Source organism: Chamaea fasciata, unplaced genomic scaffold (genome assembly GCF_029207755.1).
Source record: "Chamaea fasciata isolate MVZ Bird 193981 ecotype frontalis unplaced genomic scaffold, bChaFas1.0.hap1 SCAF_7, whole genome shotgun sequence".
NCBI lineage: Eukaryota > Metazoa > Chordata > Aves > Passeriformes > Sylviidae > Chamaea > Chamaea fasciata.
In genome coordinates this window covers 51,554,658-51,578,354 of record NW_027094092.1, presented here as the reverse complement: position 1 = coordinate 51,578,354, position 23,697 = coordinate 51,554,658, and positions in this window count along the sequence as shown.

The following is a 23,697-nucleotide window of genomic DNA, read 5'->3' as shown; positions in this document are numbered from 1 at the left end:
ATCCCTCTAGATCCGATGTAATTTATTTCTATTCTTCAGGAGATTTGGGAATATACATCCGTTCCTGTTACAGGGAGGAATGTACTTTGCAAAGCTCTATTCTCTTGACAAGAGCAGCTCTTAGCAACAGGTGATTTCCCTATGTAACACTGTTTATTTGCTGTTAACAAATTTGTTTCTCCTTGGAATTTTTGTTCAAATTGGCTCAAAAACAATGTCAAAGCAAAGTGTTGCATACACATGTATGTAAGAGAAGAAATAATGAAGACTTTCATTTGGGGTTCTCCTTAGTCTACATGAATATTTTTACTTACCAGTTTGACTTGCTTTTCAAGAATGAAGAGCTCCTCCCCCTTTCAATGGAATTTGTTCTGAAGGAATTTTCTAATTTGGCTAGGGAAATTAGGGGAAAAGGGAAAGTATCTGGCTGGACAGAGGGAGATTACTGGAGTTCTTCTTGATTATTTTTCCAGGTTAAACTTGTTTAATATTTTTAGCAATGATATTGGCACAGAAATTAGGTGATGAGAAGACCCCTCATGTTGCAATTGGACAAGATCAGATCTCCTTAAAAGAAAATAACACAGGAGGAAGCAAGTGGATTAATAGCAGGTCAAATGAGACAGAGCTAAATTAAGTGGCATGTAAGTTGGTTCATTTGAATACCTGGATTTTAAAAGTCAGGAGGCCATCCGTGGGAAATGACTGGGGAAAGACCAGACCACACTGTAGTAGTTGCTCTGTTACTGATTGCTGTTGCCAGCAACACACACTTGCTGACAAAAGCAATCCATGAATGGGCACTGCAAAATCTTCTTAATCTGAAGCGTCCCCACAACACAATCACTTATTTGCATACAGTGACCCAGAGAAGTGATTGATGTGTGAATCAGAGGGAGGGAAATGGTGAGACCTGGGGAATAACCAGTGTGATGAGAAGAGGCTGCTGAACTCAACCCAGGACTGAGAGCAGCTGCTCTCTATAAATGTGTCACTGAGGTCAGAACAGAGTTACCTGTACAGAGGATAAAGTCAGCGCCAAGTCAGATTGGTTTGAACTGGTCGTTAATTAAATTTGGCTGGAAATTGGAAGACTGTTTACAAAAGAGCATTGAATAGCCTTTTACAAGAAGTATCAAGGACAGCTAAAACATATACCACGGATGGGGTAAAACCACTGTTTTGAAATTGTTAGTTTGGTCAATACTGACCATATGATTTGTCTTACAGAGATAACACTTTCTCCTGTTAGTCTTGTCAAGTGAAAGACAATCTATTTCTAATGCAAATCCTGCAGTTCAAGGAAATGTTATGTCTGTTTCCATTTTAAGACTTCTTTCTTGTTACTCTGGCAATTACCAAGTGCCTATACTAGTAGTTTCCAAGTACTTAGAAGCAGAAAATCTCTCTCATTCTTTCTTTTTTAAGGCTGCTGTAGAAAATAGTTAATTAATTCGTTTATGTCTACACGTATAGGATGAGTGAGAATGACTTGTTTATGTATAAATAAATGACTGAAGGGAAACTAAATAATTTTAAATGAGTGCGACATTTGGAAAATTTTCTGAGACTCATGGTTAATTTTTTTTCCAAGAGCTGCTTCTAAAATGTCATCTCATTTGAGCTCACACATTCACAAGCCTCCACATTTTAACAGTTTCCTGGGACAGCCATCATGAGAGGTCGCTGCAGGACAGAGATGAACTGTGGGGTTTCCAGTTTTCTCTTGTGATGGGTTTGCCCCTTTGCCCCTGGGAATCCAGATTAGAGCTACTGTCTCTGAGGTGAATGCAGTCTGGAACTTGTCTCTTTCAGTATTTGCTTCCTTCATGCTCTTACTCTTAGGATGTGAAGTACTTTTGGTGTATTCTTTCAAAGCAGTGAGACCTTAAACTGTTACATGTTGCATGGATATCAAGAACAAACTAGACAATAGAGTTTGATTTCCTGTGTGGTTTCTTCAGATGAAAGTCCAGGCTTACACACAGACAGCTCAGTAACAGATGTCGTCTCTTGAAATTTAGGCTGGTGGGTGTAAGAATCAATGACAAAAAATGTACAATATCTGAAAAAAACCAGGTACTCAAGAGCATCAAATAAATATTTACATGCAAATTTGAAAACAAAATCCGATGATTAATTAAACATAAATTGTTTTGTCAGAGTCATTCTGGTAGCATTTTTTATTTACAGGGAACTGCTGAAAATAAACACATTTCTGAAGCACCTCAGAAACATTTTTTTTCCTTCTGATCTGTGCAGATGTTAGACTCCTGATGAGTCCTGCTTGGGAGAAGTGGGAAATCAAATTAAGCCCTTTAACAGGATGTATAACAGCTTTATGAAGAGACCTTACATTGGCCAGTTGTCTGAGAAGGCTTTGCCTGGGCTTCGTCCTGGAGTGATGTCTCAACGACCGAAATGTTTCAGAATTCAAATAAACCTGATTTTAATGGAACATGGACGAAACCGGTTTCTTTAAAACAGAGGAACCTGGAAATGAGTGGGTAGGAATGAATGCAGATATCTACACCCTTTGTATGTCTAAAAACAAAGATAAAACAGCAGGGGAGAGAAACAAAGGATCTGCCAGAAAATCTGTAGTGTCCACTCAATAACAGGATGTTAAAAACCTGTTCAGAGAACACAGAGTGATTTCAGAGATGGTAGAAACTTTTTCTGCATCACTGTTCAAGGCAGAAGAAATGAGGGATATTCCTGTTGAAAACTCGTTCTTTATGGGGGACTCATCAAGTGAAGTGATTCTGAAGGGATGCTGGAAGTGACTGAAAAAATGAACAGTCATACATCCCCAGGACCAGGGTGTATTCACTCATGGGATCCAAAGGAAATCAAGAATCAAATAGCTGAATTACTGATCATGGTGTATGCCCTTTTACTTAAATTGCATCTGTATCTGAGGACTCAGGGGTGACATTAAGTCTGTCTTCAAAGAAGAGAAATGAAGAGAAAATTAGTAGAAACTATAATAAAGAGTTGAATTAATGGGTATGTGATACATTTGATTTAATTGGCAAGAATCAACCTTGGTTCTTTTTGTGAAGAAATCAGTATGGGGTTTTTTCATAAAGTGAAGTTCTTTACTGCAAATCTTTTACAGGTTTTTCTAGAATTCAATAGAAAAATGGATAAGGATGATGTGATTGATAAACCCTTAGATTTTCAGAATGCTTTTGATAGTCTTTCAATTTTGCTACAACTTTGCATGTGTGATGTAGGAGACACAGCAGGGAGCAAAATGAACCATTGCCTTACCATGGCTATGCTAATGTTCTTCTGATCTTGCCAAGATTACTCCAGCCCAGTCTATCCTTGTAGGTACCTGATAACTTCAGTAGTTGGTTTCCAACAAAACAGAGTATTTCTGAGTTGCAACAAACACAAAGCAATCCCTTCTGGTCCTGGGTTACTTATTACTACCATCTGAGAGTCCCAGATTTCCAATCTCTGTTCTTCTAAATAGTTTCTCAGTCTATGCATGAGTTGAGGGCTCACTGCTCAGAGAAGGACTCTTCCTCTTGTGCCACAGAAAACCCTCTTCCAATAGTAAACCTCTGCCCTGACAAGCAGCAATCTTCTGCTTTCTACAGTGGCCAACCTCACCCAGTTAGTCCCTTCATGGAACATGATTTAAAACAAGAAAGAGCAGCCACAGGGATCTTGTCCATCACAGCTGTGAGCAAATGTGAACATTTCTGCTGGCAAGAAACCTCATTAGCAGGAAAGCTTTGGAAAAACTTGACACCAAGTCACTCAAGTGGAAGCATCCTTAGTGGGCTCAGAGTCAGGTAGGCTGTTGAGATATCAACTCAACTTCATCCTGGCATAACAGATGTTGTTTAAGAAAGCCGGCAAAGAGACAATGTGAATTGTTCAGGGAGACCAGAGAGGGACATTATGCCACACTGGTCAATGACAGATGAATGTCCTGTAGTAACCGTGATCAAATAAAAAGTTGTTATTCTTTCTAATTTACATTCAAGGCCTGAGAGCTTGAGAATTTGACAGCTACTGCAAGGTGCCCTCTGTGGAGCAGATATTGTGGTGGCAAGGGGTTTATCCCTCTATGGCCTCAACAGAAATCTACCTGATTTTATGTCCCATTTATGCCTTTCTGACATCTGAAAAGTAGTTGATTTCAGATGACAGGAGCTGGATTGATGATTATTACAGTCATTTCTCAGCACTGTAATTTTTGTCATCTTTACTTCAGCTATTCTCTTGCTATCTACTGAGTGTCATTGGAACACTAAGACACAGTAATTTTCATCATTCACCCCTTCAATTCACACCAGTTTTTTTCTCTTACTTCTATGGGCTGGACAATATAAATGTTTACATTGTTTTGCAAATTTTATTTCACAGTTTTAGTTTTGTCTATAAGTTGATGATATTATTTAGATATTTACAGATGTTTTAATCTGAAAAGCAATCTAAATCCCAATCCATTACTGAGTTTAAAATAAAAATAGCTGAATCAGGCTGGAGATTCATAGTGTCTGTTAGTATAAGCAGCAGAGTAGTCATTACCATGTGGTGACACATACTCTCCTCATCTTGCAGCAATGTGCGCCTCAGAGATTTCATGAGGGGTATAGCTGTGCAGAACAGAATATGGGGCAGGAGATCATCAACCAGAGGTGCAGCTGTGCAGATCTCCCCACATGCCAGAGGACCATGTTTTTCCTGTTTCATCTCCTGTCTGCTGTGTGATGGCCAGAGATGTGGCTTAAGATATTCAAGAGATAAAAATGGCTAAAAAACATAGATGGTGTAAGTTGGTGGAATAAAATATAACTATTTTCTCATCATTGTACTGGAAATATTTTGGCCAGAGCTAAAAATGTAGCCATATATCTCTTTAAATGTGTGCTATGACTTTTAAGATTGGATTTTGGTGTTGCTGGGTTTTTTAATATACTATGTATGTAAAAGCCCCTGCTACTTTCTGTTTTTTTTTAAAAAAACACAAAGAAACCATAGGTTTTAAACTAGTGTAAATTATCTCCCTCAAATTTTATGGTTATTAATTAGCTGATTTATACAGCACAAGGCTTGGGCTCATGTTCTTTGAAATTCGGTGATGGATAGCTCCACAGAAAACATCAAATATAAACAAGAAAACCTTAACCTTCAAAAGTGAAAAATAAATAATCTGAAAAACCTACAGGCAAAAACTGAAGGAAATGGAGCTTGATCAATGCAAAGGTGTGATTTATTAAAATCTTGGAGAAAGTTCAGGGACAATAAACACTTATGCCATTGAAACATAGGAACACATCAAAGATATTATTATTATCCTTCTGTCCTAACGAGAGATGCCATAAGAAATCAGAGTGAATGGTTTTCCAATAAAAATAATTAAAAGGATAAATATGTAAGATTTATAAATAGAAATATGCAAAGGATACATTTGCTCACTCTAGTGGAAAATGACATTTTAGGAGAAAAGTTCATATGTATCTTACAAAAAGTTTGCAGAAACACTGAACAGCCTCCCAGCCTTACTGTCCCAGACCATGAAGGAGGTAACTCATGCTGATGCAGAACCTGAGTGCATTTAGCCACAAACTGCACGGCAGAGCTGCTGTCTGTAATGTTGGGGTTTGCCTTCTCTATTGATAAGGACAGTTCATGTCACATATCTGAGTTTTTCAACTCCTTTATCAGCTCTACTCCTATTTCCGAGTAGTCAAGGGCATAGATGCGTCTGGGATTTCTAGTGGAAGGCAAGGAATTTTGTAAATGAGTTTCTGGATAAGTCCAATCTACACACAGCTCCTGCCCCATGGAAAACACATTTCTTTCCTTGTTGTTATTATAGCTTTCCTTGAAAGAACTCAGAATTACTGATTATGAACTAAACTTACAGCCTGGATTGATATTCTTCTAGGAGCATGTAGAGCTCTTTAGGAACAAATGATGCAAAATTCACCCTTATTCCAAAAATTAAAACAACTTTTACTAGAAGATATATCTTGGAATTCATGTCAGTGGGCTTATGGTTTCATATACTGGGCACATTTCTTTGCTAATTACCAAGAAGATATTCTAATGCAAATAAAGTTTTCAATTCAAAGAGAAAATTGAGTTTTAAGTAGAAGGTGAGCCCTGGTTTATTACTGGAAGAATTCATGCAGCCAAACCTAGGTATTTTCATTGTCTGCCTTTAAAAAGAGAAGGAATCCCTTTGTATTTCCATGCACACAATGTGGTCACGTAAAGGCAAAAAGCGAATAAAGGGCATTTTGCTTCATTTATACATCCTTGTGTGCTTGGCTATCTGCTGTGAAATATCCTTTGCTTTTAGTAGGAAGCCACAGGTACTGAACTGATTGGTACAGTTTCTTTATGAGAACTCACTGCAAGTTGGGGAACACTTTCTATTTCACAGCGGGTCTGTCTTTTAATTTGAGTAGCTATTGCACTGTGGCTGGAGGAAGGAATAGTGAACTTTTGATTTCAGTCAGCTTTCTCGAGGTACACACAGAGGAGCACACAGATAAAGGGACAAAGAAAGGGAAAAGCTGTAATTGCAATGCTCCGGAGGCTGGATGGCAGCAAGTTCTGCCTTAGCTCTGCTGGAGCAGGATGCAAGCAAAGGACAATGCCACGCCTTATGTCTGCTGTTCCTGCTGGTGAGAAGAGCAAGGGACCAGCTTGGCTACACCATCTCTGCTGTGAAAATCTGGTTAGGCACCATTTTTTCACCTCAGGACATGTATGGTAGCCCTGTTCTTTTCAGCCCTGACCCAGCATATTGACTCAGTGTCATCACCCACTGACTCAGCATCATCACCCCGTGGTGGATCTTTGAAGGCTCAAGAGAGCCACTGGACCTCTGCTGTGAGACCTGTGCAGACAGACAGGTGAAAGAGTAAAGGAAGGTCAGTGCTGCTTCGGGGATACCTCCCTGAAGATGCTGGGTGGGTAGGGCTGGATTTTCTTTATGTGACAGCATGGTCTTTTTAAGAGGAAGAGGGCTCTCACCTCATGACAGCAACTGCTGGAAGGGCATTGGCACTGCAATTTTGCACTGCATGCACAATGTTTCTAAATGCTAAATGCACTGCATGCTTTTCTCATTTTGTGTTCTCAGTTGCTTTGTTCCTTTCTTTCTCAGGAGGGAACTCAAGACTGCCTGAGAGATGTCTTACCAAACTGACTGTGGTAGTTTATCTGGTTTGGAAACAGGACCAAAGAGCAAACTTCACATCCAGGGATGTGGCCAAGGAAGGCTGAGATTCAGAGTAGTGCTGGGTTTGTTTTTCTTTTCTTCCTGTGATTTTCTTGCATCTATGAAGAATTTCAGAAGACTGATTTAGGGCAAGTGGAGGCTCTTTGCAAAGTACCAGTAATGCATCCCTATATTCTGTGCTGACCTGTGGGGGATTGCAACAAGATTGTCTTCAGTGAAATAAATACCCCTACGGAGCATATTAAAAAAAAAAAAAAAAAAAAAAAAAAAAAAAAAAAAAAAAGTAGATTGGCTTCTGCAAAACAACTCCAGAAATGAAGAATAAAAACATAAATAACTTATGGCTTGCTCTTCTTCTTAAGAAAAAAAAAAGAAAAGGAGGGGAAAAAGAGGGACCTTCCGCAACACTAAAAGCTTGGATGAGGCAGAGATTCAGTTCTTGCTTCTACCTTTTAATAAATACACAATGCTATTGAGGATATTGGCTCTCTTTCCTGAGGAAATCCAGCATGCTCTTAACAATTCCTGTACTTTTCCAGACAGACCTCAAAATTACATGGCTAAAAATATAATATCCTTCTTTCCATACATGCAGATGGTACAAATAAGTAACCCTTTGAGATCAGATTGTTTAAAGATGGCTGAAATTGTCAAATGAATAATTTTTGGTGGAAAAGATGGGTTTCTACTAAGCAGAAATATCCCCTCTCAGAAATTTCTTATTTTCATTATAAATCTGAAAAGAGACCACAACCAGAGAAAATTCTTGCCAAGTTTTGAAATTTTTTGTTTTGCCATCATTTGTAAATGTGTAGAGAAGATCAAAATGGTCTGTAGTAACTCTTCTGCCTTTAGCTAACACTATAACACATTTACTAAAAATTTTTTTACAAATTGATAAGACAATTTCAGTCATTCTATAGAAATAAATTATTTTGATTCAATATCCCAACAAATAATTTGTGTCATCCAAGTATGAGAGGATATCATCATCTCACATCTGCAACAAATAACAGTTTAGGAGAGGAGAAAATTATAATCCTTTACTACAAAAGGTCATTTTTAGCCTTCTTACCATATGCACATTATCCATGTGGAATTCCCTGTTGTTTTAAAAGGCAACTTGGTTGGCCTACTGCTGAGGTAATACCTTTAGTTACATTTCCTGTTACGGTTTATCCAAGGGTTTATTCAACCCCATTACCTAGAATACTTACACAAGTTATAGTTTAAAAAAGCCAAAGCCTTAAGATAATATATAGTATTATAGGCTTTCATTAAATCTCACTGAAAAGAGCGGGCTGTTATAACCACAAGGCTTTGAGCTGCATTGAAAAACATACTGTGATCCTGCTACAAACAATGGCTTCCTCCACCACAAATGTATGCCTCTTAGCGCACACAGTGACCCCTGCAGTGGCACACAGAGATGCACAGAGCCAGGTTCGAGAAGCCAACTACCATCACAGGAAGAGCTGCTCCATGCCAAGGCACTACAGCTCCAAAGCTGCTTGGGCTGCCATGGAATCTCAAAAGGATTTTTGCGGTCAGTTGGCTGTAGGATGTCCACACACGAGAGCAGCCAAGCCAGAGAGAGGGCTGCTGCAAGACCTACATTTTAGTCTAATCCATTCCTTTGAGATTGGCCAGGAGCAGGACACTAAAAGTCCTACATGTCAGGCTTAATGCTGACTGAAAAGGGTATCAAAAAGTTATTAAAGGTAAATTTTTCTCTTTGGTCCTTCTGGGTGTAGAAACAACACTTTTCACGTGCTTAATAAAGCAGTGGTCAGGCATCAACGAAACAAATTACTCCATCACCATTCCTTTTCTAAAATTTATCCCTCAATTATTTCACTTTGAACTACCCAAATAGTAATAAAAGTAAATATAAAATAGGAATTATTGTATAATATATATATATATTATTGTATGATAGGCTTATTGTATTTTTCATTATATAATTTAGTAAATTTTTTTTTTCAGTACATATTAATTTGTCCTGTAGAAGACTTTTTGAACAGACAAACTAACTCTACATCAGGACACAGAAGTCAGATAGCTTCATACTGTGTGTTTGTGATGTTCTTAAAATAGAAAGCTTTGTAAATACCTTTGATAATTAACAAATGAAATATTAATTGCACATATCCTTAGTGGGAGACACTGAGGATGGTGAAGTTGAATTCCTCTCTCATGCTTTACAATTTTTTTAGCTTTGCAGAAAACCAGATGTGCTGAGATTGGGTCTACACAGAGTTAGCAGACTTTATACTATATCTCTCTGTATAAAGTTTTGTGTTTAATGCAAGCATAGGATTTTGCATGTATGCAACTTATTTCAGGATTTCCTGCTGCCCTCTCCTATGACCTGGAGCTACTTTGTGCTATGCAAGGACTAAGGGAGGAAAAGAGTCCTAGGGGGGACAACTAATGGCAGGAAGGGAGGGAATAGAAGAACCTGATGGACACATTTCATTCCTCCTTTAGCCTATGACCTAACATACTGCTAAATGAAGGAAGAACATCCGTAATTCTTCAGCTGACTTATGAATTGAGAGAAATGTGTGCCATAGTTTATACAAGGCCTGGCTGACCTTGCACATTCACACAAAGCTTCCCCAGAGTCAACTCCCACAGCTTGGACAGATAAAGACCATCTGTAAGACAGATGTGACAAAATGATATTTTAGCTGTAGTTCAGGATGCTTTTACAGCTTCTATGGAAAACCACTGCTCTGAGTACCTCCTTTCTTCTCTCTTCTTTTAACCTGTGTTGGAGGCAGGATTTGAGAGTTCAGTGTGTCCTGGGAGTGACCAAGCCTAGGCTGTGGTGAGCAAGAGGAGCAATGGGAAGAGGAGTTATGGGGGTTTACTGGGTTTGATGCTCACTTTCTAACTGTATTTTTAGAAGCATATTTCCACTGTAGTAGAGATCAGTAATGTATCTAGAGGAGACCTCATATTTTTATGTCTTCAAATGTCATATTTTCATCACTTCAGATCTGGTCCCAAATTCCTGACAAAATTCTTAAATCTTCAGCAGTCACTGTCTTGGACATCACATGTGGGCTAGATTTCTCAGTAGGTATATGAAGTTCTGGCAGATATCACAGCCTGTCCTTCCTAGTAAATTCCTTTGCAGCATTTTTAGCCCTTGATCTATATATTACATGCTGGGAAATCGTAATACTTTCTGTGTGCTACTACACTCTGTGCTACTGTGAACACTTTACACCAGTTCTGTTTCATGCCTTTGGGCTGAATGATAACTAGGTGGATTAAATCTTCTTTTCCACTTCCTTTACCCCCTCTCTGTTACCAGTCTCCTTTGCTTTCATATTCCCTCCTTCCCCAGCACTTTTCATGTCTTCTTCTCAGTTCCTACAGCAGTTCCTCCATTTTTCAATTATCACCTGCAGCAAAGGTCAGAAAGAAGCACATAAGTGTGCCTGAAACTATGTGCAGGAAACATGTTCCTTTTCAAATAAGAGGCTCTCTGGAGAAGAATCATAGAGGTAATAGGAGTTTTGGTTTTGGGTTTGTTTTTTTTTTTAATCCACTTTTTTTTTTTTTTTTTTTTTAAGGAGGTTTCTTTATGTTTAGAGAAGGCCAGATTAATTTGCATGCTGGTATAAATGGTAGATTCATTTGCATGTTGGTGTAAGTAATAATAAATTAGCTGCCTAAATCCCTGGTTCCTATTCTTCTGAGAAAGTAAGAGACAAGCTCATTAACATTTTATGCAGCCTCTGGATAGAAACAATGTATCCAGAGTCAATGAACAGCTCCTAGATTTCAATATTGAACTCTTTGGCTGCCTAAAAATAAACCAGGTTCCTCAAGGCATGATACAGAAGAAAAATTGCTATGACAAGGGATTCCTTTGGGTTCAGATCACCATAAAATAGCCATTCTCATGAGCATAAGTAATTCCCTTTATGCCCTTGCAAATAGCCTGAGTTATGGCCATGATGGAGTAAAATGTGGTTGCTAATATACTTAGGGTGCAAAAATCTACAGCCTGGACACTGACAGATCCTGGAGCTATTTGGGACTTTTTAACCTGTTGTGCTTTTTTTCTGGTTTGTTGTTGATGTCATTTTTGTTTTATTTTGGTTAATTTCTTTTATTTGGTTGGTTATTTTTTAATGACTCCTAATTATAAACAACATTCCATTTGATAACAGCAATTCCTAGCCCAGGTCTGATTATGCCCTCAGCAGTTTCCAGGAGTCATGATTTTCTTATTATTGTCCTATGAAGAAGAGTTGCCAGTGTTGCAACCACTCCTGATCACTAGAATCTCTTTCACACAGGCAACTGCAGCTCCTACCTCACTTCTGTCTATCTCATTCAATATTCCTCCGAGTTTCTCACATTTGCTGGTGAGAGAAGTTTTCTAGAAACACTCCAAAAATATCCAGAAGGAGCTGCATTCTCCAGTCTTGGCTATTGAAGTCATTTAGCATTGTATTTTTGTCGTTTTCAATCACATGATTCTTCCTTGATTATTTTTCTGTCTTTTGGCACAAAATTTGAGCATCTGGTCCTCTTTTGAGAAGTTTCTTGAATTTTTATTTCAGTTAGATTTCTACTTTCATGTCCATCTACTCCCTTCCCTTCTGCTAACCATCCTATCCTTTGCCTGCCTCTTAGTCTTTGCTTTTCTTTTGATGTTTTACATATCCCTGAGGATTCTCTCTCTTGTGCTCCAGCTGGGATTTTCATCTTCACACAGATCCCTTGCAGAAATGTGGCTTCATACTGTCCTTTACACAATCTTTCTGCAATTGAAGTATTTATACACATAAGCACATTTGTGAACATGTTGTAAAATTACTGCTGATTCCAAAAGCAGCTTTTGCAAAACCATAAGGCCCTGCTGGCAGAAAAAGTGTCCTCAGAAGTGAGTAACATTGTTATGTAGCAAATGCTTTTTTTTCCATGCAACTTTTCTTTTTTTTTTTTTCTGTTAAATGTGAAAGGTTATATATGTGAGTATGAGCAAGTGCAATAGTTTCTCCTCCAGAGCTATAAATAGAAACAGATAAAACTGTCTTTTCATCTATCCAAGAGCAAATCTGATTTAACCAATTCACAGAATAAAAAAGCAGTCAAGATAATCTACTAAGATACAGACTGATCTGAGCATTTCGTGATAAAACTGATTAGACCACACTCAAAACTTTTGTCTGAACACTTGGACACATCTCTGCTATCTTTATTTTAGATTTTTTTGTGCAATGCCTCTGAAACATAAAAGTTCTGTCTCTGTGGAAGAGCAGTATGTATGTTTGTTTGCTAGCAGTCTGCCCTAAGCAGTCCACAAAATTTCTGATAGTTTACAGAAGGGGAAAAAAAAGTAAGTCTGCAATTCACAGCAAATCACCTTACAATCTCATATCTAAATGTCCATAAAACAAATACCAAAATTGTTTTCTAGGGAGAAAACAAGAGAAGCCAGAAGCTCTGATTCTAGCATGTACTTCAGAATTGCAATATCAGCTTTGCCTGAACACCATTCTGTGAAAGTGTTTGCACTATGTAAATGCATTTAAATCACCTATTCTGCATAGAATTGGTTACAAAATCACAATGATCAATAAAGCCATATTCTCATTCTGACTCACAACCTAAAGGTGATAAAGCTACAGGCAGGATTGCAGGGGGGTATCTAGTCCATTACCCTGCAGCAAGGGAGAAACAGGAAAACCTAATCTGTTCTCATAGATGGTTTTTCAATATTAAAAAGCTGTAACTGTGGGGAGCCCATGTTCTCTCAAGGTAAGCTATTTTGTGGTTAATTATCACCACCATTAGAGCGTTTTCCCAAATGCCTATCCCAAATCTCCTTTGATAAAATTTAGCCTCATTACTGCTTCTGCTGTTCATTGTAGATGCAAGTAAAAATCTATTCTCTTTCCACCAATGCATTCCATATAAAAAGTTTTTCCATTCTAAGGTCGTATTTTCTAAGCCTCTCTATATTTTTGTTACAGGCAGTGATTTGCCTGAGCATTTATACATTAAAAACAAGTTTGGATAAGACCTTCTGCAAATTTGGAAACCGAGAGATAAAATCTTTCATGCGAGGTTTAATCCAAGTTGGCTGCACAGTAAATGTTAGAAGTGCCTTGTGATTCTTCACATAAATCTTGCCTAGAACAGGAATAAAACCTTATAAATATCATGCTTGTAAACAGATTTCTTCCTGGATGAAAAGCAAGCAGATCCACAATTATAAAAATATAATACATCACAGGTAGACTGACTTCAGCCTCTATCATTCTTCTGGTCATTAAAATTGTAATAAGCTGAAAATTAAAGCTTTACTAAAACAATTTACTGAACAATTAGTACTTGGGTGTGGCCAAAAGTGCTCATGAGGGAACATTGAGCCCTCCTCCAGTCAAGAAAGGAGATGTAAGAGGCAGTGAGTGGTTGTAGCTGCTGATTTTACCCTTTGGCAGGAACTCAGGTTCAAACAGGGAAACAGCCTGCTGTGCTGCTGATGCCACTGTTCGCCACTGCCCACCTGCATCCACTGAGTCCCCATTCCCTGGTGCATAACACTGGCAACAGATAGTCTTGCCAAACTGCTGTTGAGTAAGATTCCCTTCTGCCAAACAGCAAAAAAGTGGATTATTGTTATGCCAAGGCAGGGCCTTGCTGGGGATGGGTTCAGACCACAGCACGAAGTGGTGATTCACATGGAAGCTCACAAATCCTAAAAGGTGCAGCTCACAGGATTGATTGCCTGGCAGTGAGAGCTGACAAAAGGAGCAGTGTCTGAGAATGAAGGCGTTGCCCTCCCAGCAGAACCTTTCCAGCCAATCACAATCCCTATCTCACACAGATATAGTGACATTTTCCACCTGTCTTAAACAGAAAAGATAGGTCCCACTGTTTCTCTTGTTTTTAGATCATTCACACTACAATGAGAAATTTATTCACCTGAAAAGGATTAATCTCAGTTTCCCACAGTACTCAGAAAAAACACTTTTTTCCCCTCACAACTTGCCAATCAGGAATGCTACAAAACATTACAAAATTTATTGTGAGTAAGAGTTGTGGAACATGACCAAAAAGATTCCAGTGAAGTATCCAAGCAGAGGTGCACTGACAACAAAACATGTGACAAGGCAAAATGGCCTTACAGTATGGATGATCAGACCTGGGCTAAGCTGTGCCCAAACTTTGCACTAACATTTAGACTGCACTTAGCAAATAGAGCCATACCCCAACTTTGTCAGGCTAGTAGTAGATGGAGAGAAATGCCCAAATTCTACCAGTCCAGGTTAAAAACTTGTGTATGATTAAGTAAAGGTTTAGCTGATGCTTGAGCCTTTTCTGGAGAGGATGCGTGACTTTCACACCAAGCAGTGGAGCAGGGGACTTCTCTATGTCCAGCAGAAAAGGCAGAATGAAAGGCAAGGACAATGAGACAAGCACATTTGTCAGTAAGTGAGCGCTCTTAAAGGAAACAGTTCTGCCCTGTAACACCCACAATAATTACCATGGTGAAAAGGTGAGACAGTTGATGTGCTGAGATACATCTATGAATACTTTCTTTGTCTTTGAAAGAGGAGCTGTTTTGCATCCTCTGTTTATTCACAGGCTACTCCAATGAATCCTTCCTCAAGCTTGGGCTGCTGTCCCTAGAAGAGCACAAAAAGTGTTGGGAATTCTGGTCGCATGGAAACAATTCAGTTTGTTACACTGACTAGTTACAAATTTGTAATTAAACTATAAATAGGAAGTATATTTGCAAATGCAGTAGCCACCTGGTCAGGCTATTTTCAAACCCAGCCACTTAGACTGAGGTCAGGTTTAACAATGTTCATAGAAATTTATAAGTAGATAGAAAAAAGCAAACTGCGCCCTTTGGGGGAAACAGAACACCTCATTGGCAAGTGGCAAGATAAGAAATCAGCATTTTCAAGACTAGAAAAATATCTTATAGACAGAGATCTTTATTTATGGAGTTTCTTTACTTCAGCAGAGCTTTGGATATGAATATAAGAACCAAAGTGATTCATGAACAGTTTCTAAAGGACCACATATAGCTTCAGACCCTGGCTGAACATGGACAGAGGTCTGCTGTGCTTAAGAATTCAGCTGCTCAGGATACTTACAGATATGAGCTTTGAGTTGATGGATTATTTTTCTTCATTCTCCACTTCAAGATGCTTGATTGAGTCTTCAGTTAGAAGCCCTTGTGTAGTTCATTTATGAAACATGAAGAAAGACTCAGAAAATGCTTGTGGTTAATAGAAACAGTTTGGCTTTCACAAATCAGATAGAGTGGGTTTTATAAAAGGGTGTCCACTTGGAGTATTTCTGTCAGACAAGAACAATTTTTAAGCTTACATGTTTAAGGCATTATGTGAACACTATGCACTGTTGAACACTGTTAATTTGACTTGTTCCCTGGCACTAATATTTGGTTGAAGTAAACAATTCAGTAATGATAGTGTTTATTGTATATTCTCTGAACAGCTGTTTATGCTCCTCACCACACTGTTCTAAAGCAACAGCTGGTATTAAAGAGGTCTGGCACCCATAAGGGACAAAAATGGAATCAGCCAGACTCAATTGCCCAAATTAAAACAGTCTTAGGGGATTTCAAGATATGGAAGCTGGGATTGCCTGTTAGGACATAAGTGGCTTAGTGAAAGGAGGGAAGAAAAGAGTGAATCAAGCCAGAACAGGCTAATCACAAGCTGAGGTTCTGCCACTGAGAAGGAGAAAATACAACACAACTCCTTTCTTGCATGCTTTGTCACCCAGGTAGATCAGGCAGACCACATATGAAAGTAAAGCCCTGAACATGTAATGAAACTGGATCAGTTCTCAAAGCAGCAGCAAAGTAAGCCTTCTTGCCCTGGCCAAACATATGGGTAATTAAATTCTGAAAGCCCAGTAGTTTCAGTTGCATTTGAAGTACATGATGCTTTCAGGAGACATCTTTTTGATTAGAAGTCACAGTTCTTAAAAAACTTTAACTTGTCTGTTAAGTCCCACCATCTAGGAATAGCTGTCCTACTAAATGTTCTGGCTCTACTAGCATTAGCTTTCACCATCAAGGTTTGTTTATTATCTTAAAGAGATGAGAAATATCTTTATGAAGTTACTCTCCAGCTGGGTTTGCATTCCTAAATCACTTACGCATCAGAAAAACTACTTTTCACCCATTTTTAAAGTATAAATTTAATTACTCAAATGGCACTACAGAAAAGAAAAAAAAAAAAAAAAAAGATTTCTCCGGGTGGGGTATCCTACAGAGATAGGAAATGAAAATTTTTACATCCATTTTTTCCTTCCATTCTGTCATCTCTCTGGGACAAAGCTCATCATCTTAACACCAGTACCATGGTGACCTGAAACCTGACTGAGCAGCTGGAGCTGATCCCTTTCAGACAAGGCTCTGGAGACACAGAAAGTGTGGCCTGCAGCTAGAATCCATCATCATTCTGCAGAGGTGTTCAAAAGAAAAGATCCACACCCAGTTGCCTAGTTGCAACAGAGCTTTTGTTATTTCCCTGACTGCATAATTCGGTAAAAGAATAGCATTTAAAAATGGATTCTTGTATCTCAGAGTACAAATCATTTTGCTCCTAGAGAAGGTCTATTTATGGATAATGAATTATTAACTAGTACATTTTCATACGTTTGATACTTTAGCTCACTTTATTCCAGCTACAGTTCGTACTCTCAGCATCTGAGTCCTCAAGGTGCCAATCTGAAACATCGTGTGCCTACCTGCCTGATTTGCATGTACCATCTGATAATTAACAGTGCTTTTGGCTTGTTGTCATGGTTGACTTCTGTTGCCTCCATTTGCAAAATACTCAGATAAACTCTGCACGCGGAAATTACGTTTGAAATAGACAAACCTGCCTTTTGTGATGTATTGGTCTTTACTTGTTTTGGAATTATTTTTGTTTTCTATATGGGAAAAAAGAATGTAGAAACAACAATCATTTTGTGTCTCAAATTAATGGCAATGCAGGTGACCAACAATTTCTAAAGATAATAATTCTGTAACAGAACTCTTCCTGAGTACAGAAACATGAGGTATTCAAAGTTATGAATTTGCCTAAAGCAATAAATACTTTGCAAAGAGACCCTTATTACCAATGCTCCTCACAGATTTTCCTCAGTATATACACTGTGCCTTCTGGATAAAGACTGCTTTTTAATTTTGGGGCCAGCTGTACCATCACAATATACTAGAAGCAAAGGAGACAATTTTGTATGCAAAACCAAGAAAAAATTGGTTTCATCTAAAAGTGAATAAAAATCTTTCTAAATTGTGCTGTTTTGCCATACAGAATATGACTTTTTTTTTTCCTGCCAGTAATAAATTGTTGAAACACCCAGCAAAGGAGGAACAGATAAAAATACAAGATATGCACAAGAAAAAAGTCTTATTCCAAATGACATCCTGAAATAAATCTCTTTGTGTGAGTGGAAAGCTAGAATTGAATTTAATAGATTTGCTTTTACAAAAATCTAATAGCCAAAATCCCTAGGTATGGTATCACCCCAGCTCACAGAGATGGATGGTATCTACTAGTTTATAACACCAAATTTCTGTGGGTTTTGTGTCCAAAAGCAGGCACTGTTTTTCTCATAGGTCAGCTATCATAAATCCTCAAGAGCTCAGCCAAGTGCAAGAACTTGTGGTCTTGATCATTATGTGATCCTGCCACAGTGGTAATTAACTCTCAAATGGAGACCATGTAGTACAGAACAGTGTCTAACCATCAACTTCTCTGGAGGAGAAGCTCACCTTCCACTGTGACTCATCACCTACAAGCTGCATATCCCAGAAGACATTACCTTCCTACTCTTTTTAAGAAACTGACTTCTTAAAGGCCTTTAGCTCTCTTACTATTTCTTCAGTTCCTTCTCTTTTTGTGGAACTCACAGTTTGAAATGAACTACTCATGAGAGGCAAATTGTGCTTACCTTAGGGGAGTCAGGATGCTGAGATTCCACAAAGCAGGAAACATGTTCCCTTCACAGAATTAACAAAGTTATTCTGAGAACCTGGAGACTGATTTTTAATTTTGAGCTTAGTTGTACCATTATGAGATGCTAGCAGCAAAGGAAACAGGCTTCGAATGTCTCAATAAATCAGCAGTTTGGGAGACGGGCATAAACCCCAGCAAACCCTGAGGCACGTACTTGTGAGTAGGCTCACATTTTCCTGTGTGCCCTAGGATATTGATCAGTGTCTATTTTCTCCACAGCAAGGCAAGGAAGATCCAGTTAAAAGAACATATATGTTTTTAAAGAATTTGAAAGTATTGAGGGGAGGCTTTATATAGGCCAATATTTGCATTAAATGAAGACAGAGTTTACGTATGTCCCAGATTAAAGATGTACAATGGAGGCACAGTGTGAGAACTTGGCTCAAACCTGCCTCATTCTTCAAGTGCCCATTTTTATTACCTTACCCAAAAAGACCCCAAACAACACTGCTGACCCTTTCTTGGAAAACTAGGAATGTGATCTTTTTGTTCCAATAATAAGAACCACGTGTCTCTCAAAGATTGGTTTGGTTTCAGATGTACTAACAGTGAACATTGTTACAGAAGAAACTCTAAATTACATGCTGCTGTGGGAACTCTGGTGCCATAAATGTGTACAGTTTCACCCCATTACCCTAGCAGAAAATCTAGCCTACTGTGTTTCTTATGTCATCAACTAAAAAGACAAGCCACTTAGAGAAAAATCAGACTACCTTTTAAGCCACTGCCTGTCTCACAGGCTGACATACTGCCTGTAGGCATGGTAATTACCATACTTTTTCTTATTTTATTGTCCATATAGGACTCAACTATCCAGACAACATGGGAACAGGGATAATTGACTTCAAGTATAAATTGTGACAAGCAAAGAATTTGATTTTATACTGGAGCTTTTGAGGGTTTATAAGGAGAGAATAAGAAAATTATGAGTAAGTATAAGAAACACAGCAGAAAAGGTATTATGCTAAATTGCTTTCAATTTCAAGTCATGGAGTAAGATTCCAGAGCTGCATTAACCAATTAAAGTCAATGGGACTCTGTTCAGAAGAGGTCTTCTCGATCTTTTACAGGTATATACCCATACTTACAACCCTCTGTCCTGAAGAAAGGTTCAATGCAAGCACAAACCTGGTGTGATCAAAATCAGCACAAAGAGGACATTTTAATATATTGGTTATCTATCCTACTCATTGACGCTGCTGTACACAACAACGACACAAAGACACCAAATTCAGAAGGCCGAAAACGACTCCTTTGTTTTTGGGATGTGTCTCCCTTATATACTATGCTACACAAACCAATTTGATTGGTGAAACAAAGACCAACCTCTTCAATCACATTGGTCAGACCAGAGGGACATCAAGAGGAAGTCCCTCCTAGGGAAAGAATGTAAACAGAGTTTACAGTTACAAAAACATGTCTCTTGTTTACAGAAAATTCCCTGGGAAAGGAATTCCAGAAAACCAAAACATCTCATGCACGAACAAAGGCTACAACTTGTGATGCTACCTACTGTTGTTCAGAATTGGACCAATTATTATTATTGGATTTTGGTAACGTAAAATAAGAACGTAACACATTTTGGGCATGGCAAGATGCAATATTTCTATTCTAAAAAATGGCAGTGTGGCACGATTCTTCTCATCCAGTGGTATCTGCATTAATGGTAATCTGGGTACAGTTGAAAACATAATAACATTTACATCATAAAGAAAAGAGAAAATAGAAAAAGACAAAAGGGATTTTTCTTTGAGGGGCTTTGGATGGATATTCAGAATAAAAAGCTCTAAAGGAACACTACTTGACTAAATGGTATTAAAGGGACTCTATTAAATCTTCTCTTCCTCCCTTAGACTTTGTATTGGGTTTGTGTGGCCAGGTTTTTGTTGTGAGGGGGGCTACAGGGGTGGTTTCTATGAGAATGTGCTGGAAGTTTCCCCTGTGTCCTACAGAGCTAATACCAGCAGGCTCCAAATTGGAGATGAACAGCTCTGCAGACGCCAGGGTCAGTGGAGAAGGTGCCCAGCTGACATTCCCCTGCTTCAGGTGATATTCCCCTGGAGCACATGGTGAGGCAGCTATGCCCCTGTAGCCCACAGAGGTCCATAGGGGAGCAGAGATGCACCAGCAGCCCATGGAGGACCCCATGCTGGAGCAGTTGGATGCCCAAAGGAGGCTGTGAACCCATGGGGAGAGGAGTCTACGGTGGAGCAGGTTTGCTGGTAGGACTGGTGACCCCATGGGTGACCCATACTGGAGCAGCCGGTTCCTGGAGGATTGCTTCCCATGGAAGAGTAACTCACACTGTAGCAGCTTGTCAAGGACAGCTGGCCATGAAAAGGACTTGCTTGCAGAAGTTCATGGAAGACTCTGTCCCATGGGAGGGACCCCTTGCTGGAGCAGGGAAAGAGTAGTGAGGAGTCCTAATCCTCTCCATGAGCAGGAAAGGGCAGCAGAGTCAATGTGATGAACGGAGTGCAGCTCCCATTCCTGTCCCTCTCTGTCCCCGGTGTCAAGAAGGCAGAGAATCAGGAGTGAAGCCTGATTCACGCAGCCTGGGAAGAAGGGAGTGGTAGAGGGAAGGTGATTTAGGATTTAGTTTTTTATTTCTTTGTATCTAATTTTGATTTGATTGATAAAAAATTAATTTTTCCCCCCCCAAATTGAGTCTATATTGATGAGTGATCTGTTCCCATCATTACCTCAACTCATAAACCTTTTCTTATATTTTCTCTCTCTTGTTTATCTCATGAGTGATGGAGGGTCTACTGTGGGCATTTGGCACCCAGCCAGCATCAATTCATCACAGACCTCCATAAATACCAGCAGAGAAGCACACACAAAGTTCTTCTCCACAAGGACTGGCTGATGAGAGCAGGAATTCAAGAAACAACAGCTTAATTCCAGCCAGTCAGAAAATCTGGAAAGCTTCTGGGCGCTAACACAGTTGCCAGCTAACCAAAAAAAAAAACAACAACAAAAAAAAAAAAAACAAACCAAAAAAAAACAAAAAAAAAAAAACAACAAAAAAAAAACCACCAAAAAAACCAAAAAAAAAAAACACAAAACAAAACCCAAAAAACAAAACAAAACAAAACAAAACAAAAAACAAAACAAAAAAAAAAAAAAACCAAAACAAAACAAAAAAAAAACCTGGGCAAAGTGTCAGCATTTGGTAAAACAAAGGCACTTGGTGCCTTGTCCTGAAAAGGGTCATTCATCTGTAACAAACCACTGACATTCAGCTCTTTTGTCATGCCAGTTGGCTCTGGGCAGAACTTCCAAGCAGATGCTGGCTTTCCCTCCAAGTCTTACAGACCCTGCAGTCTGCTGTCCATCAGAAAAGGGAACAAAGCACGGGCAGGAGTGGGCCAGCCCTTGGCTGGTAGGCGGAGCTGGTGCCAGCCAACCTGCCCTGCAGCAGCACTGTGCTCACAAGGGCAGCCAGTGCCCATGTGGTCCCTCAGATTTGAGCACGGCTCTGTCACTCAGCATCAGCTCCTGTTTCATCAGTCATCTCAATTTCAGGGATAGTTTGGCATCATCTCCCAGCCAGACATTGTGAAACTCATTCCTTCTCTCAGAAACAATTTACCCCCACCATGGAAACAATTGAATTAAGTTCTCTCCAGCTTTGCCAGAAATCCAGATTTCTAAACTGAAGTTGCACTCAAGAAATCCTGCCTATCTCTGTGTATTGAATCTTTTCTTTATGGAAGCAGAAGCTGGAAGGTAGGCAAGAATATGAGTAAGAACAACAAAGTAGATTCAGCAACCTTTTCTCAGAAGTGAATCCTACCCTATATCAATTATATAACAATGGCTCAGTTTTGCTGTCAAAAACATTGTCAGTCTGTGAATAAGATTCTCTAAAGCAAGACCACGTAAGATTAAAAAAGCTAGAATCAGAGGAATGATTTGGGAATTGTCAGTAACTCAAAGTCTTTAGAGATGAATGCTAACATGAAAAGCTGTAAGAACCTGAGGAGAGGAGAAAAGAAAGACCGAAAAAAGCTCAGTGAAAATAGAAGCTTGGCAAAAATAACTATCAGCCTATTTTGAGTAACATAGTTCTTCCCCAATTATTTCCTTAAAGTTTACCTGTCCATCTAAGACTTGTCTGTAATGCCTGTAGTGATGTGGAAGGGGTTAACCTGTGGATGTTGAACTGGTGGCATGCTTTTCCCAGCATTCCACTATAACTGATAAGAAATAAATATTTTTGAGCATTCAAAAATTGTGTAAAATTCTGTCTTGAAGGTGCATCAATAAAGTAACCCAGGGAGCTGAGCCTTATATTTCCTATGATCTGAAACTGCTTTTAGGCTATCTCAAATGTGGAGTTATGTCGGTTTCCTTTCTTGACAGTTTGCCTCAGGGAGCCAATTAAACTTTTGAGAATGAGAGCTAGGCTCAAATTCTGCCTTATGCATCATTTGCAGACTTGTTATCCAAGCTGTTACTCCTGTATGTTTATAATTTTTTTCCAGGCTGATGCATTAGCTGGAAATATCCACCTGGGTCTCTAACCTAGGTTCAGTTTGCAAAATGAAAAGAAAAATATTTTTTTTCTTATAAACTGTACAAATTGGGTTTGCAGTTGTCACATAACTGTGATCATGGAAATGTTTAAAAATTAGTTTTGCTTTCATTACTCTCTAACTGTAAGAATTGTTTCTCCCTCACTATATTTCTTTCAAGACCTGAGCTGGGTTTGTAGACATCAAAGCCCACAACATCCTTCCACCAGTGTCAGAGGCTGCTGGAGTGTGTATCAAAACCAAAGAAGTTGTTCTTGTACTCAATCTGATATACAGTGAGACCTGAGTAATCTGTACTCTTAAGAATTTCCTCATTGCTACATCTATCTTAACTTGATGCAAACTGTGCATAAAAGGAATCCAGCACTGATTATGTTAGAATAAATCAGATCTGGTAGAGTACTTTTTAGTTTCATGCTGGAATTTAAAGGTTTTTCTTTATTTCTTATGGTAATTTGCCAAAAAAGCTGTTTACTACAAGGTGGCCATTTGACAGATTGAGCTGAACAGTGCCAAAAATACACTAAACAAAAAACAAGACCCACAAAATGTTGGCAACATTGATCTTCGTCTTCATTTCCAGAAGTTTCCTTTTCAGGGATTTCATTTCTCCATTCATAAATGTTTTTCTCTTGGCACTTTTATGGAAAATTTAGCAAGATACTAGTTTCTCACAAAATGCTTGTACAAATTCAGGGAGGGTGAAATTCCTTCCCAAAGCATTTGGAATGGAAGAGAACCCCAAGGCAGGAGTACTGAGGAGAGCTCTCTCTGCATGAAAACCTGCTCTCCCATGGAAGGGAGTCTCAGGGTGATGATGCTGTCTGACTCCAGCACTACAGAGGCTTGAGGTCTTGAGTCTGATTCCCTTCTGGGAGGGAACGAGAGGGTAAGA